Source organism: Lissotriton vulgaris, chromosome 2_1 (genome assembly GCF_964263255.1).
Source record: "Lissotriton vulgaris chromosome 2_1, aLisVul1.2, whole genome shotgun sequence".
Lineage (NCBI taxonomy): Eukaryota > Metazoa > Chordata > Amphibia > Caudata > Salamandridae > Lissotriton > Lissotriton vulgaris.
In genome coordinates this window covers 1438907729-1438925249 of record NC_141687.1, presented here as the reverse complement: position 1 = coordinate 1438925249, position 17521 = coordinate 1438907729, and the positions used below count along the sequence as shown (strand labels likewise).

The following is a 17521-nucleotide window of genomic DNA, read 5'->3' as shown; positions in this document are numbered from 1 at the left end:
AGCTGTTTTACTCAGATTCGAACACATTCTGCCGGTTACACACTGATGAAGACAGCAAGCAAGCTAACTAAATAAACTGCCTTCCCTGACTTTAAATGTGTTGTGCGGTTTATTTAAAAATCTTTGCTGGTTACAGTCTAAACAGGTGCTGATGCCGGTGGCTTACCCCCCCTCACAAAACACATGCACGCACACCTGCATGTTAGCTCACTGAGTTACCTTACTTGGGAAGGACCCTGGTTCTAGCCTGGGCCGTCCCTAAGTCGGATTGACCGGGACAGCGGCCTGGGTGGAAACAAAAATATAGTGTTTGTTGTGGGGGTCGGGCGGGAATTGTGGCGTGACAGCAGGAGGTGTGAAGAAGATGTTAGAAGGGCAGCTGGTTGATTGGGGGGGGGGTAACAATTACGCTGAGGTTCAGTAAGGGCTGATTAGAAAGTCTTAAACGCGACCCCATTGAGACCAAGGGGGATGGAGGAGCTGCTGTTTATATAACATGAAGTCAGGCAGCTAGCTCTCTGCTGCGCCCCTTGGAATGTTGGCGCCCTGTGCCTCGGCCCAGCTCGCCGATGCTCTACGCAGATCTATGGGTGGTGTCTACACATACATCACGGCAGGGTACGCGCAGCGCTGTGCAACGCACCAATTCAGCGCGCTATCATATCAGGACTGGCACCCTTGACCCGCAGACTCCAACCGGATCTCCGTGGCTGGCGCATGTAACAGCTGGAATGTCAGACAAAAGCAAGAACCACAAAGGAGTCACGTTGCAGAAAAAAATGAGTCGAGGTGTTGGAGCCTGGAAGCTCATAATTGTTCAAGGTTCATCGAAGCTACTGTTCCCAGACGTTTGGGCACTGCTGGTTTAAAGACCGGTCCGGCTGCATTTTTCAAAGAGCACATGGAACAAGTTGGCAGCGCGCTGGGCACCCGGAGACGAGACAGCGATCAAACACCCACATAAGACCCACTCTGCTCCGCACTGACCTTCACTGCTCCCAGCGCCCGCCGCATCCCCCGCGGTGTGCAGCGTGACAGGCACTGCAAGAGGCGGACACAGAGTCACCTGAACCCGCTCCCAGAAGGAAAACATTGACTCAGGGCGGAGGGAGCTGCCCATCTTGACCGCACAGGGCGCGGCCGCCGCGAGTCACCACGTCACACCGCCGCCTGTGCCAAGCTCTGTGATCTTGGGCAGTCGTGCCTCTGGGTCTGAGTTACTGCACCCGCATGTCTCAGAGTCTCGGAGGGGCAAGGCACCTGCTGCAGGAATGCAGGTGTGACTTGCACGGCAGGGGATCAGTTTCACAGTTCAAGGTTTAAGGCACCTGCTGCTGAATTATTTGCTTAACAACCAGGCGTACCAGCACAGTAATGGCTGGTTGTCGTCGGATTAAATGTCACGAGAACACGCCTCTTCCAGTCCCAGACTTCCCATTACAAATCACTATTTTCAGGTGTTGTTTCCATTTCTACAGCGAACAGTCAACCTCCATAGCCAGGGCCGGCTTTAGCGCTGGTGACGGCCGCTGCGACAATGTATGTTGCACCCACTGTTCCCACTAACCTGCGCGCCTGCGCTCGCGCGCATTGAAGGCACCCCAAGCGCGCAGTGCTTATTATTTAGCGCGCACATTCTGAGACTGTTTATACCGCCGCTTTTAAGATGCGAGCGGCGTGAAAACCCATCATTTTCTGTTCGCGTTCACGTGCAAATGGCCCTTGCACTTGCACGATTCCTTTCCTGCAAGTGCACCGCTGCGGGGCTGATTGAGGGCCATTGAGTTAGTATTCATATTAATTATAGCGCACACGGGCTGCAATTAATATGAATACTACCTCAATGGCCCTCAATCAGCCCCGCAGCGGTACACTGTTAAGAAAAGAAACGCCGAGTTTCAAACACGACGTGTGCTTTAGCACACGCAGCGTTTGACACTGTGCGTTTCTAATATGCAAATGAGGCGATTTTTTTGTGTGTTGAAGGGCCGATTTTCTATCCCAATCCGAGCCTGTGAGAGAGCGCAATTTGAATATAAAGTATATCATAGCCATATCTAGACGTATATGTTATAAACGTAGGAATAAAACGCATATCGTAATGTAAAGTTGATAACTATAGCATAAAGGCTAACTAACGTGATAATATGGTATAGGAAATGTAACTGTATTCACATGTTAAATATGCATTAGATTTAGAAGGCCCGTATACATGATGGGTAGACATATAAATGTGTAGAAATGCTTAGGAAATGTAGAACGTGCACAGTAGAATTCGTGTACGTGTGTAACTTTATATGGAAAGACGTAGAGAAATATAACGTGGAAAGACATAACGTGGAGTAATGTAGAGAACTTACATGACAATGTAACCAAGGAGAATGCATAAGTTATATTCTACGCAGTCGTATTCTATCTATTATATATTCGATGTAAAATGTATTCAAGTATAACTAAGACTTTTGCTAAAGTACGAGTATATAAATGTATGCCAAATGTTATACTGTGTAGAGGGTTTCTGTAGGAATGCTGGAAGAGTTTAGGTCATTTGTGTTTGTAACCTAACTGACCAAGAGTTCGCAGGAGCATAGTCAAATGTATGTAATTTAGTGGGCTTGTAAAAGTCGTAAATAGCTTGATGTGGACGTGAGAGCCAAGAAGTCTAGCACTTGTTAGATTTAAGGTGACAATGCCGGACGGAGCTTATTGCTCGAACGTGAGGAGAGACACTTTTGAGGTGAACTATGTTTTGAAAAGACCATTCACAGGATCTGGAAGGTTAAAGAGTTGCAGGTATAAGTTAAAGCCTTGTCTAAGTTCACATGACATTCGATCTGAAAGAATCAGTAAAAGTCGACGATGAGATGATGAAGATGACATCTAAGGAGAAAGGTCAACTTAACGAACGACGCAAGGAGTGGACCAATGGAAGAAGCAGGAAGTTGACATCATCGGGGAAAGTCCGTGGTGGGCGTCAAGGGGCGTTCCACCCACACTGTGATTGTGTATTTTAGGGACAGCACCCCGGGGAGAAAATAGCGAGAACAGCGAGCAATCAGAGAAGGGTGAATTGCTCAGAGCGAAGGCAAGGGTAGATGCCTTGAGCAGATGCGCTGAGAGATCAGAGCGCAAGGGAGCAGTAGGCCGAGGACCCTTAGAGAGCAGATGGGTAGGCAGATAGGGTACTGCTTCTGAAACTTAAGATTTCCTTTAGAGGCTAAGAGAGTTTGAACTTCTTTGGGAGTCAAACTGCTGACACCTTTTTAGGGAAGAAACTTGCGAAGTAGGGATGACACGTAGTATAGAGTAGGGACAGATTAACTTGATGATTTTTATCTTACTGCAGATGACGCAGAAGGAACCACTTCACACTGAAGCTGAAGCGGCTGATATTGTAACTGATTTTGTATTTTGTATACTTTGAGATTTTATCCTGAGTGGATTGTATCGCATTCAAATTAACTTTATATAAAACTCTTAAAACTTTATCAGTTGTAAGTGGTTCTTCAGAGTGGCGTCAGTTAATGGGGTTTGTCTAACCAATGCGGGGGTGGTCCTTTCCTCAATGACAGATACGAGCGGTCCAAAACAGATGAATGGGATTCTTTATTAAATTGATCATAATCATAAATTGATATCAAAATCTCATTCCCCGCACCTGCATTTCAGCCCTCTCAGCCCTCTGTCTGTCAACTCAAGTCTGCCCCGGCAGTGTCAATAAACTGCGGCTGATGTCAAGGTGTTTCTCTCCCCTTCGAATGCCATTAAATGGCACTCGAAGAGGGCATATCTCAAGAGCTGGGCGAGGCGCCCTCTGCTAACCTGGAGCTGAAATTGGTATTCTAAATACTTTTTAGTCTAGAGGAAGTTCCCTCCTCTTGGCCGCTTCCCCAAGCTCTCTTTCCAGCGGAGACGACAGGGCCCCAATTATCATTTCAGCTAAAAATGTCAGGTGCGAACCAGTACCTAATGCCCAGGAACTGAACTCAAGGGTCTCCATCCGCATTGCCAGGTCCTTCCTAATGTGTTCTGGTGAAGCAAGTTCCGTTCCAATGTGTCATGAGGGCAGTGCAATCAGCAGGGCCATAACTTTACGAGTGTGGCATTGGCGCGGCTCATCTCATTGTCAGTCTGATCGTTTCATACAATCCTAAGCAGGCCTGCCTCCTCAGGAGCCTCACAAGCAGCTCTCCAGATGATGCTGTTCTGCTCATCAGCAGCTCGCTGCTCCTAGAAGGCTGGTGCCCATGTCACTCGTCCGGTGTGCCTTCATCCACACCAGTACCATTCCCTGCTGTTTGGTTGTGTGTCACAACGAGTTATTTTCGTACCATATTATTATATCCGGAATTAATGGATTGGTAGATGGATGGACGGACGGATAGTTTGATTTCCATTGTAAGGTTTAAGTGGAATTTGGGTTAGCTTTGATTATTATAACACCACAAATTCAACCTAAACACCTTTTAAAGTGCAGTTTTGGATAAAAATTTAAAACAAAAAACACTTACATTCGCAAGTTACGGTTAGGATCACAATCCATAATTCACACAACAGCTGTGCGAACCACAACTCACAAACAACATGCAGTGCCTCTTCATTAATGAAACCGATGTAGTTGCAAATGATCGAAATCAATCTACAGATGAGATTACATATCACATTAACCTTGACAGCAGCAACTATTAATGTTGTACCATTAATTGGTTTGATTTTGTGTTGTTGCTTAGTGATATTGCATTTTTAGGTGTTGTTATTTATGGGTGTAATATTTGTGAGATAAAAAGCATTGCATTTGGTGAAACCATTTGAGGAACCCCTATGCCATCCTTCCAACACCATAAATACATGTTTGAAAGTTCTGGAAATTCACCTCAGTTCTCATCTGTAGCACCTCATGTAATTGCAGTAGTAAGACTGGAGAACCTCTGTGTCTGCCAGTGCACCCCATGTAGTCCTTAAGAACCTCTAATGTTTCTAAAATGGTAAGCCAAGAACATAATGGCTCCATTCTATACTGCCAGCCAGACCACAACTGAGACTCTCTTTCACCACAGCTAATTATCCAAAATGCTGACCAGCTCTTACAGTCTGATGCTTTGCAATGTTTCCTTAATGCACTTCACTTCTGGCTTTCAATGTTCTCCTCTACCCATAAATGGCCACTAGCTCTGAACCCAGACTCTTCTACAGAAAGACTTAATCGCTGTTTCTTAGTGAGGAATTCAGGTCCCTGCTTCCCAGGTCCTTTCAAAGAGTAGTTCAGTCCACATGCCTACCTGCTTCCCTTTGACAAGGTCAATATTGTGTCTATCTAGCCTCATTCACACGGTCGATATGAGCCCCTACTCCCTGCCTCTATCATAGAGCCACATTCACGCTGTCTGTAGGCCCCCTTCACTAAAGTTCCTGCTCAGCACTCACCCCAAAGTGCCTTTTGTAACTGATTTAGAGTTTAGCAGACAAGGTACTCTACCAGAAACGTGGCAGAGTGCACAGTCTATTGAGAGTTGGCTAAACAGGAGGTTTCTGACAGTAGTGCTCATGGTAGTTCCTCTGTCAAAAACATTACGACTGTGGCCCTCGGGAGATGTGGCTGTCATTTTAGGTACATCAAGAGTTTCAGCTATGAGCATTGTAAAATGACAATGCCTTTTATTTACTTTTTTTAAAGTCAACACATAAATAAAAGACATTGTCATTTACAATACCAGTAGCTCAAACTCGTCGTAAATGTGTGACCTATTGCATTGCAAATTCTTGTTTTATAATGTTTTTCCCATCCTGCTCGAGTCATGCGGGAGTCAATGCGGCCCCTGTACTCCTGTGGGCCTGAAAATGTTTCAGAATTTGGCCCCAGGGGGTCTCTCTGATATAAAATTCTGTATATAATATCTCTTTTAATATTCAGAAATTTGCACACGTACAAGAACTAATATTTCTAGAATGTCAGAGTTTTCTTTATGTGAAAGAAAAAGTATGCTGATATATTGGAGTAGCTGTGATGATGGGGCACGGAGGGCCTGGGACAATGTAGCCATGCATCACCCCGAAGTTAATAAAATGCTCACTGCCCACATCCACGTGCATTTGGAGTTTATATGATTGCATAATATTGCTTGCTATTTCCAGTCCTTATAAATGAGGCATGGTATATGAAGGGCTATACAAAAACAAATTTGTTTCCGTTTATTATTAGCACACCAAAAGAGGTTGGGCATCAGAGAGAATTGTGGGACAGCTGACAATGAGACAGAAGCCAGGGCGGAGGCAGGCCGATTAAGGAATAAGTACCAAAAAGAGAACCGTGGGTGGAGGGTGAAGGTGGGACGAAGAGGAACTGCACCGTTGTCGGAAGCAGCTGAGCTCTGGTGGCATGGTGCCACCCCTCTCACAGTATGCCTCACAGCAGTTGGCAGGCCTTAGATATCCACCAACACCAGCTCCTTGTGCGCGGACCAGTGACACTGTAACTCCTCTCTCTCGGCCTTCACTTCCTGCGCCACCCACCGCCCTAGCCAACCATAGGCGGGGATTTCTCATCCCTGCTGCGGCAACAGCTGTTGTTTCAAAGGAGGCGACAAAGGAGAGAAACCGCAGCTATACCGAATGTCCATGAGCAACATTTCAGCGCCGGTGCACGGCCAGAAATCAAGGGACATAGAAAGACGTAACCACACCGACGTATAAAAGCAGCGAAGCAACAGCAGAACAAAATGATAGCTGCCTCGAAAGAAAACCAAAATATGAACGCACTTCTAGATGACATAGCCTCATTCCATAACCATGGTTAACGTCACTTAGCAGATTTAAACAAGCATAAGCCTCTGTGTATCCAAATTGCAAATCTGCCATAAGACCCTTAATGTGGCGCCGTGAGTGTGGAAAAGCACAGTCTTTTCAGTTTTTTTAACAAAAGTTTGGAGGGATATTTGGCGCTTCACGACCGCGCGGTCTGGTTTCTGGCGCACATAGCCATGGCTGCAGCGCACAGAGACCCTAAACTGCCGCACACAGAGGAAAAAAATTAGAGGGAACATTGGACTTGCACCCCCCCCCCCATGACCACCTCCGGCACGGATTACCTCGCTACCATCCTTTAACAGCGCCCCTCAAGTCTCCATAATCACTCTCTAGCTCAGGAGCATTTAATTCGTTTTATAGAGCCATTCATACCAGTGTAGGGTGTCAGAGCACTTTACATCACCACACACACATTACACATAGATAATCAATCATACGTGTGTAAATCAGTGTATAGGAAATGTTATATGAGACAGAGGACTGTAAGGTGTGGCACTGACGTCATCCACCTATGCCGCTTTCCTGGTCAGATCATTTTGCCATCCCACTGTCATTGGAGACCACTCCTATTAATAATATACCGAAAGGTCCCAGCAAACTGGAACTCAAGCGAAATCTGAGGAAGGTGACTAATGAGTCATTGGCTCCATTAATTTCCACTTTATTAATTTTAAGAGATGAGGACGTTGACTCCGCGGTACAGAGGTTTGAAGACGTCACATCTGCAGCTGTGGATGAGCTTGCACCTCTCTCTTTGCGCTAAAGTGCTAGAAAAAGGCCATCGGCTCCTTGGTATGTCGAGTCCCTAAGGCTATTAACACAAGCCTGTAGAAAGCAGGAACGATGTTGGAGATCTAGCGGGAATATGCAGGATAGAGAGGATCACAAAACTCTTTTGAGGGAATACAGGACGGAGCTTATTAGAACTAAGCAAGAATATTTTTCAAACCTCACTGGGGCTCTTACCTCTCCGAAAGAGCTCTTTAATATTGTCGACTCTTTAATCACTCTGAAGACCCCTGATCCTGTTATTAATTCACAGCAGCTTTGTGACAACATAGCAGAATTTTTTCAGGACAAAATTGAGGGCATTGTCTCGGCTCTTGAGCTCCAAAGGATCCCTGCATCTTTGCCTGCCCTCTCTGTTCCTCAGATCCCTCCCCTTACTGAGCCGGTCGGTCCTATAAATTCGATCTCGTTGTCTAGCTTTCCTTCACTTTCCTTACAGGAATTAGAAGTTCTCTTGACCAAGACCAAATCCGGCTCACCTCTCGATCCCTGCCCTCTTCATCTCCTCAAACAATGTAAGGAAACTCTCCTGCCCCCGTTACTTCAAATTATGAACAAGGCCTTGAGTGAAGGCATTTTCCCTTCCCAATGGAAGAAAGCGGTCGTGAAGCCGCTCTTGAAGAAGCCGTCACTGGACCCAGAAGTGCTGAAAAATTTCCACCCCATTTCTCTGCTCCCAGCCCCAGCAAAGATGCTGGAAATCCATCTACACCATCATCTTTCTTCCTTTCTGGATTTGGCTGGTCTTTTGGATCACTCGCAGCATGGTTTCCGGAAGGGTCATAGCACGGAATCCGCCCTGACCGTGGTGCTTGATAACATCCGCACCACGGTTGACAAGGGCGGAAGTACGTTGCTGATCCTTCTGGATCTCACAGCTGCGTTTGACACCCTGTCTCCCCTCGTTTTAACATCTCGTCTAAGGGAGATAGGTGTGGAGGGGCACGCTTTAAGCCTGTTGGCCTCCTTCTTGGACCAGAGGTAACAGAGAGTGAAGCTGGGAGAGTTCCTATCTCCATCCCTGCCGCTGAAATAGGGGGTCCCACAGGGGTCGGCGTTAAGCCCGACCCTGTTTAACATCTATGTGACCCCCCTGGCCAGGCTCATTAGATCTTTCGGGATGGAGGTAGTGTCGTATACCGATGACACGCAGATCTTGCTGTCTCTCGCCCAGCCTGTCAGCTCCTCTGCTTCTAAGTTTAGACTCTGCATGGAGGCAGTTGCCCTTTGGATGATCAACAATTCACTGCGGCTAAATGGCGAAAAGACGGAGATCCTTGTATTCGGCGAGAAGGAAGACATCTGGTCGGTGGAATGGTGGCCCGAATCCTTGGGGACCTGTCCGGCCCCAACTCGGGCAGCACGAAATCTGGGGGTTATGATTGATCCCTCCCTTGAAATGGCTCTTCAAGTAAGGCGGACTATTTCCACCTGTTGGGGCATCATTGCAATCTTGCGCAAAATCAAGTACTACCTGTCTGTGCAAGCTCGGAAACAAACTGTCGTAGCTCTGATAACATCTCGGCTCGATTATTGCAATGCTTTATATGCCGGAGCCAATAAAGGTCTGTTGCAAGGCCTTCAATCGGTGCAAAATGCAGCGGCGAAGTTCGTCCTGGACCTTCTGAGAAGGTCGTCAGCGACCGCCGCCAGGACATCTTTGCACTGGCTTCCCATTGACGCCAGGATTTCATTTAAAGTGTTATGCCTGGTGTATGGTGCTTTAAACAGGAAAGACTCGCGCTACCTGGTCAGCGAAGCTGGTGTTTGGTGTGGAGATCGATTCAATCGCGCTAAATTCTCCGAACTACAGCGGCGGCTGCCGCTCGAGTTCGTGTAAAGTAAAGAAAGTCTACCTAACAAGGCATAATCTGTGTAACTGCTGATCTCACTCACACCGGCACCCCCCACACTTCATAGTGGTGTACCCACTAAGGAAAACCCACAGAGAGTTTCCTGACATTGCAAGTCTAAGCAACAACGACCCCCAATCCTTGTCCTGAGGAGAACCCTCCATTAATTCTATGGGTTCGAAACGCGTCGGCGTCCTGCTCCACCCAGACACTGCGAATATTAGGGCATAATAGGAACAGGATTCGCACAAATTTGACATATCTGCTTAGTTTTTTGTGTGTTCCTATTTTTGTACCATATGTTAAAATTAACACGTGTCTAGGGTGGTGGAAACAAGTAGGCTAGTATTTTATTTCTCTGTCCACTTGTTCATTTGTAATTCAGGATTGGTGCCTCAGTATAACACTGCATCGTGAGGCATAGCACAGTTGTTTATTGTATTCATAATCACTATATTTGTATGTCATAATGTTACGTTATGTATTGTATTTTGGTTTCAATGCATTTGTGTACTTTCTGTGAATGTGGTGTGTAACTTTTGATGCCAAAAACATTTCAAAAAACGTTTCTATAAAACATAAGTGATCAATCACGAATGGGTTGTCCACCTGGTAATTACTTATACTAGGTGTGCATTTGTTTGCTTCTATTCAGACTGTCCGGCACTTTCTTGTGTTTGTTATAAAAGAGTGGTCCAGCCGGTCAGAGACAGGACCCAGCCTTTCTCTCTTTTCCTTAAACAGGAAAGAGACTGGAGGCGTAAAAGATCTCCTCCTCCCGTATTCTCCAGCTAGGAACCTTCGTTCCTCGGCGAAATTGCTCCTTACTGCGCCTCGAGTGCGAAGAGCTAAATGGGGAGGCAGAGCCTTCTCCAACCTGGCCCCAAGATGGTGGAACAATGTTCCCTTAGAGATCAGGATTTTACCCTCAATGCAATCTTTCAGAAAAGCTTTGAAAACATGGCTCTTTGGTAAAGCATACCCTTAGCTTTTGGTTCTGCCTTTTCCTTCCTTTTTTGATTTATTTGGTAGGCGCCTTGATGCCTTTGGGCAAAGTTGCGCGTTTATAAGTTTAATTTCATTCATTCATTCATTCATCCACACTGATAGGCAGGATAGTTTAAGAGTGCTAGGCCTGGGGAAGCACAAACTCAGAATTTAAAACGCAATACCATGGTTGGGGGTTCTCTTTAATAAAGCAAAACCAAAGGGGATGATGGACGGAGTGTTAAACATTGCAAGCACTCACCCTCAGTCAACTGATCTGGGTTTAATCCATCATCATTCTTTAGCTCACTCTGCCACCCCAGTTCAGACATGGCCATATGCAAATCAGTCTGACCCTGGCCTCATGGGAACAGTCCAGCCCGAACTGCCGAGCCATGCCTTCCCTCGACCGGAAACAAGCTTCCGAGGACCGGTTTCTGGCTAATCAGCCGTCATCAGCCAGGCTAGCTTGAAATCAGTGGCAAAGTGAGCAAGGGACCCACTTCTGGGCATACTGTGCGAACTTAGGGCGAACAAAGAAAAACCAAAGGGGATGATGGACGGAGCATTGACAATACAAGCACTCACCCCCAGTCAACTGATCTGGGTTTAACTGGGGGCGAGTGCTTGCAATGTTCAACACTCTGTCCATCATCCCCTTTGGTTTTGCTTGGTTCTCCTTAATAATCAGAATTGATGTCTACCCAAATGAACCCTTTTTCAAAGATCAAGATAACAAAAGACTGGGGAAAAGTTATAACACTCTAATCTTTACCTTGCAGTTCGTATGCAGCTCTTTGAAAATAGTTAATATCTCACTGTTCAATGTTATAATTATAACTTATAAACTGCAAGTTGAGGTGCCAGGTTTTTAGAGACCCGGTGGTGCCAGGGGACCACACCCGAAGACCTCTGAGTTCTCCCTGTTCTGGACTTACAGAAACACAGAGTCTTCTAGTTGAAGTCAGAGATCGAGTTTTATTGGCTGCAACCAAGTAACATGCGTCCTAGAAGTACGACAACATGGGCCGTAAGTTCTCAGGAGACTGTTCGTTTTTACAGAACCAGCCTTCTCCTTATATACATAAATAACAGCTGCAGGCAAGAATTCTTGAGTTTACGATATGGCTATACACATATTTCTACAATAATACAAAGAGCGAAGTCATGCTGGTCAGCACATATTTTAGATGTCCAGTTTGTGATGGATTACCCCGCCAGATCCAGAATTCCCATCAGATATCGATGAAACACCAATAATGTCGGGCACCCTCCCATCATAAAACGGGTCATAAACAAGAATCATGGACAGGTGTATGTGTATGGAAAACAGGGTCTGCATGTAGTGAATGGTTTATGACATGTTGTGCCTTGATGATATCTTGCTCGGCCACTGGGCGAGGAGCTGCCCAAACAGGCTTGGCTGGAGGCATTGGAGTCAGCTTCGGCCAGGTCATGGGGAAGTCAGCTACGGCGGACGTGTCCTTTTAGATCAAACTCGGTCTTAATCAATTGACTATATGAGGGCAAGTCATAAGATGGATGCTGTTTACAAAATGGAGTCTGAGGGTTCGGGACGGAAACTACGATTTAAGGGTGTTAGCATCACTCGATCGTGACGCAAATGCATGGGGATAATGTCCTAATCATTACCGGTCCGTAGACACCAAATTCGTCATGGTACGACGATATTTTGTGACACGAGTCGAATGTTCCTGCTGTTCACCATGGGCCCCCAAAATGGTAGAAAACCCTTTGCGAAGTCTCCAAACTCCTGACCCGCAGTGTCGTCTTGACTCACGACACCCCTAACTGTCCTTGTCCGATGGTAATCTGCCCCGGCCGTGTAGGTGGGTGGCAGCAGAAACGAGATAAAACATGTGCCCGAGAAGTCAGGGGGCAACCATGTGTAGGCTTTGTCATGGCAGACGAAATAGGTGCCTTTAGCCGCCAAGAATGGAGGGGAAGTTCGGGAGGCAAACACATACGTCTCCGTGCATATGCTCTTCCCCAACTGCGCTTTGGGATCCCTGCCAATACCTTGCAGACATAAGTGACCTCGGTGGGGCACTATCCAGACTGGGGAGGATTTCTTTGATTTCTGGCTCTCACTTAAGGAAATCCCATACTTGGTGATGTTCCACCTGCTGTATGGGGTAAACTCATCTTTGGGAGTTGCTCTAACCGTGTCAATATCTCTACTCATATTTCGGATCCCTGCCACTAGTGCCTTATTGTTTGAGTTCTCCCCTCGAACGTAAGGTTCAAGGGAAAACAGGAACATGGTCTGGAAAGCCCACAGAGAACCGAAATAACTAAATGGCAGGACAAAGTAAGGGATGCCCTTATCTGTAGTGTGTGGCATGAGTCCGCATATCCAACAATTCGATGTGTTCATTATAGACTGGTGCTGGTGTAGGAGCTGGATAAAGGAGTTATTTACGAATTCTAGTCTTCTGGCAGACTCGTGTTCAGGTAGAGGGTGAAAAGAGTGTGCGGGAACAGTAGGAGGAGGTGCGAGCTGTGTGTTGTGTATGAATGGAACTCGAAAAATGGACAGAGCATAGCCAGTTAAAAACATTATACTACACAACATTGAGATGCTTAACACTAGAGTTCGTCTTTTTGCCATTACAGTATATATTTTCTTTTCAAAGGTCATGTGTCTAGCAGGTCTCTCTACCCCTGGAAACTTCATCCTCTGGTTGCTGCCCGCGGTGGGAGGTTGCTTCTGCCAAGATGTACGCTCTGTCCAGTCCGGGGTAATTCCCTCGATCTGACCAGAACCGTTGACCTAGGCGTCCCCGGCTGCACTCCTCAGACTTCAACCGCGGCCCTAGCAGCAGAACCGGATGGCGGTTCGAAAATCAAAAATGAGCTAGTTCCCTGGGCGAGAGAGCTGTGAAATCCAAAATAGTTCATGGGAAAAAGGGGGAAAATCGCACAAATTCGATTATGTCAGTTCCTTGGTCTTGACCTCAGATTATATAGTTCCTTTCCAGGCACGGTGTGATCTTCAAACAGTGTTTCAGGTTCTGAGTGTCCAACTGCATCGACGGAGGTACAGATCCTTGCGAAATATAATCGCTCTCTTGGTCGGTACCAGTTCCTTTTAATCGTGCATCGCTGAAGGGGACAAAACGAGGTGTAAACTCAGTTTCGGAGTCAGCGACTCCTTGCCGGACCCATCGGTCATATGGAAGGGGGAGCGGGACCCTTTTGCAAGGGGCGCCGTGCACCCAGTGTTTCTTCCCGAGGACACGTACTGCAGAGCGGGTGGACAGCAAAACCTGGAAAGGTCCGGTCCAGCGAGGCTCCTCGTTCTTGGTTCGTCTGAAATTCCGAATCAGGATCCAGGAGCCGGGTTCGATGGCGTGGCCTGGATCGTCAGACGCCGGTGGAGAGGAGCTGTGGACCTGTTGATGTAAAGCATGTAGTTTAGTTGTCAGTTCGTGCAAATAGTCAAACAGTGCAGGGTACTCTATTTCACTGAGCCTCTTGGGCCTCAGTACTCCCCATATATTGGCTGGGCGCCCGAACACGATCTTGTGTGGGCTAAGTCCTAATCTGGAATGGACAATCATCCTGGTAGACAGGAGTGCTAAAGGCAGGGCGTCTGGCCACTTGAGACCTGTGCTGGCTTGGATCTTGGCCAGTTTCAATTTTAACGTGCCATTATAGCACTCTACCAATCCTGCCGATTGGGGATGATTTGCGGCATGGAACTTCTGGTGGATGCCTAGACACTCACACGCTCTCTTCATCACTCGTCCCACGAATTCACTTCCATTATCACTCCAGACAATTCTAGGCATGCCAAATCTAGGGAAGAATTCCTCGACAAGGGCTTTGGCAGTTGACAATGCAGTGTTGTTCTTAAGGGGGTACGCTTCTACCCACCTGGAGAAGGCGCAAACGACAACAAGGACATATTTCAGGTTATTGCACCTCTCCATGTGAATGAAATCGAGTTGTAAGACCTCGAATGGATACGTTGGAGGTGCGAAATGACCAGCTGGGGTTGGGGTTCCCCTACGGGGATTGTGCTTCAAACACACCATACACTTTCTGACCAGATTCTCTGCACATTTTGGGATACCACTATTCTGCCATACTGGGGCCAACAGCTTACATATTCCTTTCACACTAATGTGTGCCATTCCATGGGCCATCGTTACCACTGCGAGCACATAGGTAACAACCATCGCTGATGTTCTGACAGTTCGACCCAACAACCATTCGCGTCTAATCTACCCTTGCTTTCTCTCCATTCATTCACCTCTTTCTCGGTAGCATCTGCTTGTATAGACTTCACGCTTTCGATGGTGTCCTCACACATACCCACATCAGGGGTCCATCTAGCAGGACCTACAACATACATCCGACTCACTGTGTTCCTTGCAGTCTCTTTCGCGACCTCATCGGCAAATGCATTCCCTCGGCCAACATCATCTCGGATTTTCCTATGCGCGCTGCACTTCACAATCGCAACCTGTAGGGGCAAGGTCAGTGACTCGAGAAGGTCGTGTACTAGCTGGCCGTGTTGTATTCTCGCACCATGTGACGTCAGGAACCCACGTTCACGCCACAATCTTCCAAAACTGTGGGCTACGCCAAAGGCGTACTGACTATCAGTGTACACATTCACTCGTTTTCCTTTCACCAACACACATGCTCTTGTGAGTGCGACTAACTCTGCTGCTTGTGCAGAATTCTGGGGGATGCGAGCTGTCTCTACAATCGTGTGTAATGTTGTCACGGCATATGCTGCAGTCGTATCACCATTTGGCAACTTGAAACATGAACCATCAACCCATAAATTATCATTACATTCAGGGAAGGGAGTGTCCTGCAAGTCTACTCTCCCTTTTGTCTCTTCCTCTGTCCTAAAGCAGCAATCATGTTTGTCGACCTCTTCTGTCTCTGCTGGTGGAATGGGTAGTAACGTAGCAGGGTTGAGTGTATCACACCTTTTTATGTGAATGTGACTTGCTAACAGGGTCAATTCATAGCTGGACAGTCGAGCACTAGTTAGATGTTGCGTTTTCGTCCTGTTTAGTAGGATATCTACTGCATGTGGGACCATAACGGTCAGAGTATTATTCATGACTAACCCAGCCGACTGTCGAATACAGACAGCCGCTGCGGCAGTGGCCCTCAAGCAACTTGGTAATGCCTTAGCTACAGGATCTAGAGTCGCGGAGAAATATGCACATGGGCGTTGTTTGTCCCCAAAGTGCTGCGTTAAGACTGATAATGCGCAACCTTCCTTCTCATGGACGTATAATGTAAAAGGCTTGCTGTAGTCGGGGTTGCCCAACACAGGAGCCGAACATAATGCCTCACGCAACTCATGGAAACTCGCCTGACAATCTTCAGACCAAGGCAAAGGATTGGGTGTGTCTTTACGCATTAATGCCAGCAACGGTTTGGCCAACAGTGAGAAATTCGGTATCCATTGTCTACAGTATGATGTAATGCCCAAGAAGGCACGCACTTCTCTTTGTGTCCTTGGGACACTCAATTCTGCAATTGCCTGTATTCTTTCTGGGGTCAGTCTCCTTCCCTCCTTCGATAAGATGTGACCTAAGTAGGTTACTTCTTGTCGGCAAAATTGTAATTTGGAAAGTGAGACCTTGTGCTTCATGTCACATAAATGACGCAACAAGGACAACGTAGCTCGCTTGCAAATCTCTTCAGTATCTGCAGCGATCAGTAAATCGTCTACATACTGAATCAGAGTCGCGCCACCAGGTAGAACAATCGTATCTAGTTGTGTTTTCAGAGCCTGACTGAATATTGATGGACTCTCACAGTAGCCCTGAGGAGCGCGTCTAAAGCGGAAACTTCGTCCTCCTAAATTGAAGCCAAAGATATCTCTGCTCTCTTCGGCAATCGGGATGCTGAAGAAAGCGTTCTTCAGGTCAATCACTGAAAACCAATTGGCTGAGGCTGGAACCATTGTCAATAAAGCAGTAATGTCGGGGACGACTGGAAACTGCGGTACAACGATCTTATTCACTTCCCTTAGGTCGATCACAAATCGGTACACAGGGGGCTGTGAAGGATCGGTACGCTTTAAAACAGGCAAAACAGGACTGTTACAAATGTTGCCTGTAGTCTCTTCGATGACATCTTTCGCAATCAGATCGTAGACTATCTCTAACAAAGCCTTTTCACATTCTTTTGATATCCTATATTGGGGAATACGTGGCAACCTAACATTAGTTTTCAATGTTATGACATACGGTGCTATCTCCAAACGACCTACATCATTTGAACCATTCGCCCAAAGTACATCTGGAAGAGATGACAACTCAGTCGGAATTCTTTCCTTTGACAAATACATTGGGGAAATCACTTTCTTACCAAGGGTAAGTTGTACTCCCGAAGGAGAACAGTACAAAGTCGCATATAATCTCTTCAGCAAATCCAAACCTAACAAATTTTCGCCACAACCTGTTGTAAGAATGAGGGGTGCTTCTAATTCGCATGGGCCAACAGAGAGGGGCATGGGACTGGAGATCGGGTTTCTAACAGGGGCGCCAGAAAAACCTACTGAAACATTCATTTCGCCGGACAAAGGTGCGCCAGGAAGTTTTGAGTGCATAATAGAACTTTTTGTAGCACCAGTATCCAGCAGAAATGGCTCCGACACTCCGGATGTAATCACCTTGACATAAGGTCCATTCTGATCTACTGGAACTGAAACAACTCCCTCTCTTTGTCCATGGCTGTCCTAGCAATTATTACCCTCATTCTCGTTTTCTGCGTAATAGTCATCTGCATAGTACTGAGCTGACCTGGAAGACGCATTATTCTGTTGGTCAAAGCTATTCATAGAATTCTGAGGCGGAAAAGAAATGGTATTCTGGGAGAAATTTCCACGGCCCCTACCTCTAGGAGCCTGTTGAACACCTCTACCTCTTTCGCCGGAAACACCGTTTAAACGTCGTGCAAGAGCTTGGCAATTACTTTTGAAATGACCCTCTTCTTTGCAATATGCACATTGATTCGGGCCATACGGAGAACGCTGGTGGGAAAACTCGTTTCCTTGCGCGTTTCTCGAATACTGCTGTGGTTGCTGA

The 17521-nt window shown here is 46.7% G+C and overlaps 1 protein-coding gene across 2 annotated transcripts in view; it reads right to left on the bottom strand.

The window, feature by feature from the left end:
* SYTL1 (synaptotagmin like 1) overlaps positions 1–17521 on the bottom strand; it is a 444266-nt gene that overhangs the window by 277515 nt on the left and 149230 nt on the right. Inside the window, exon 1 of one of the 2 annotated variants that reach the window (XM_086957275.1) lies at positions 988–1157. The exons of the other annotated variant lie outside the window; for it this stretch is intronic. The gene's annotated coding sequence lies outside the window, so the exon portion shown is untranslated. Of the gene's footprint in view, positions 1–987; positions 1158–17521 lie in introns of those variants that run through there. 2 annotated transcript variants of the gene reach the window in all.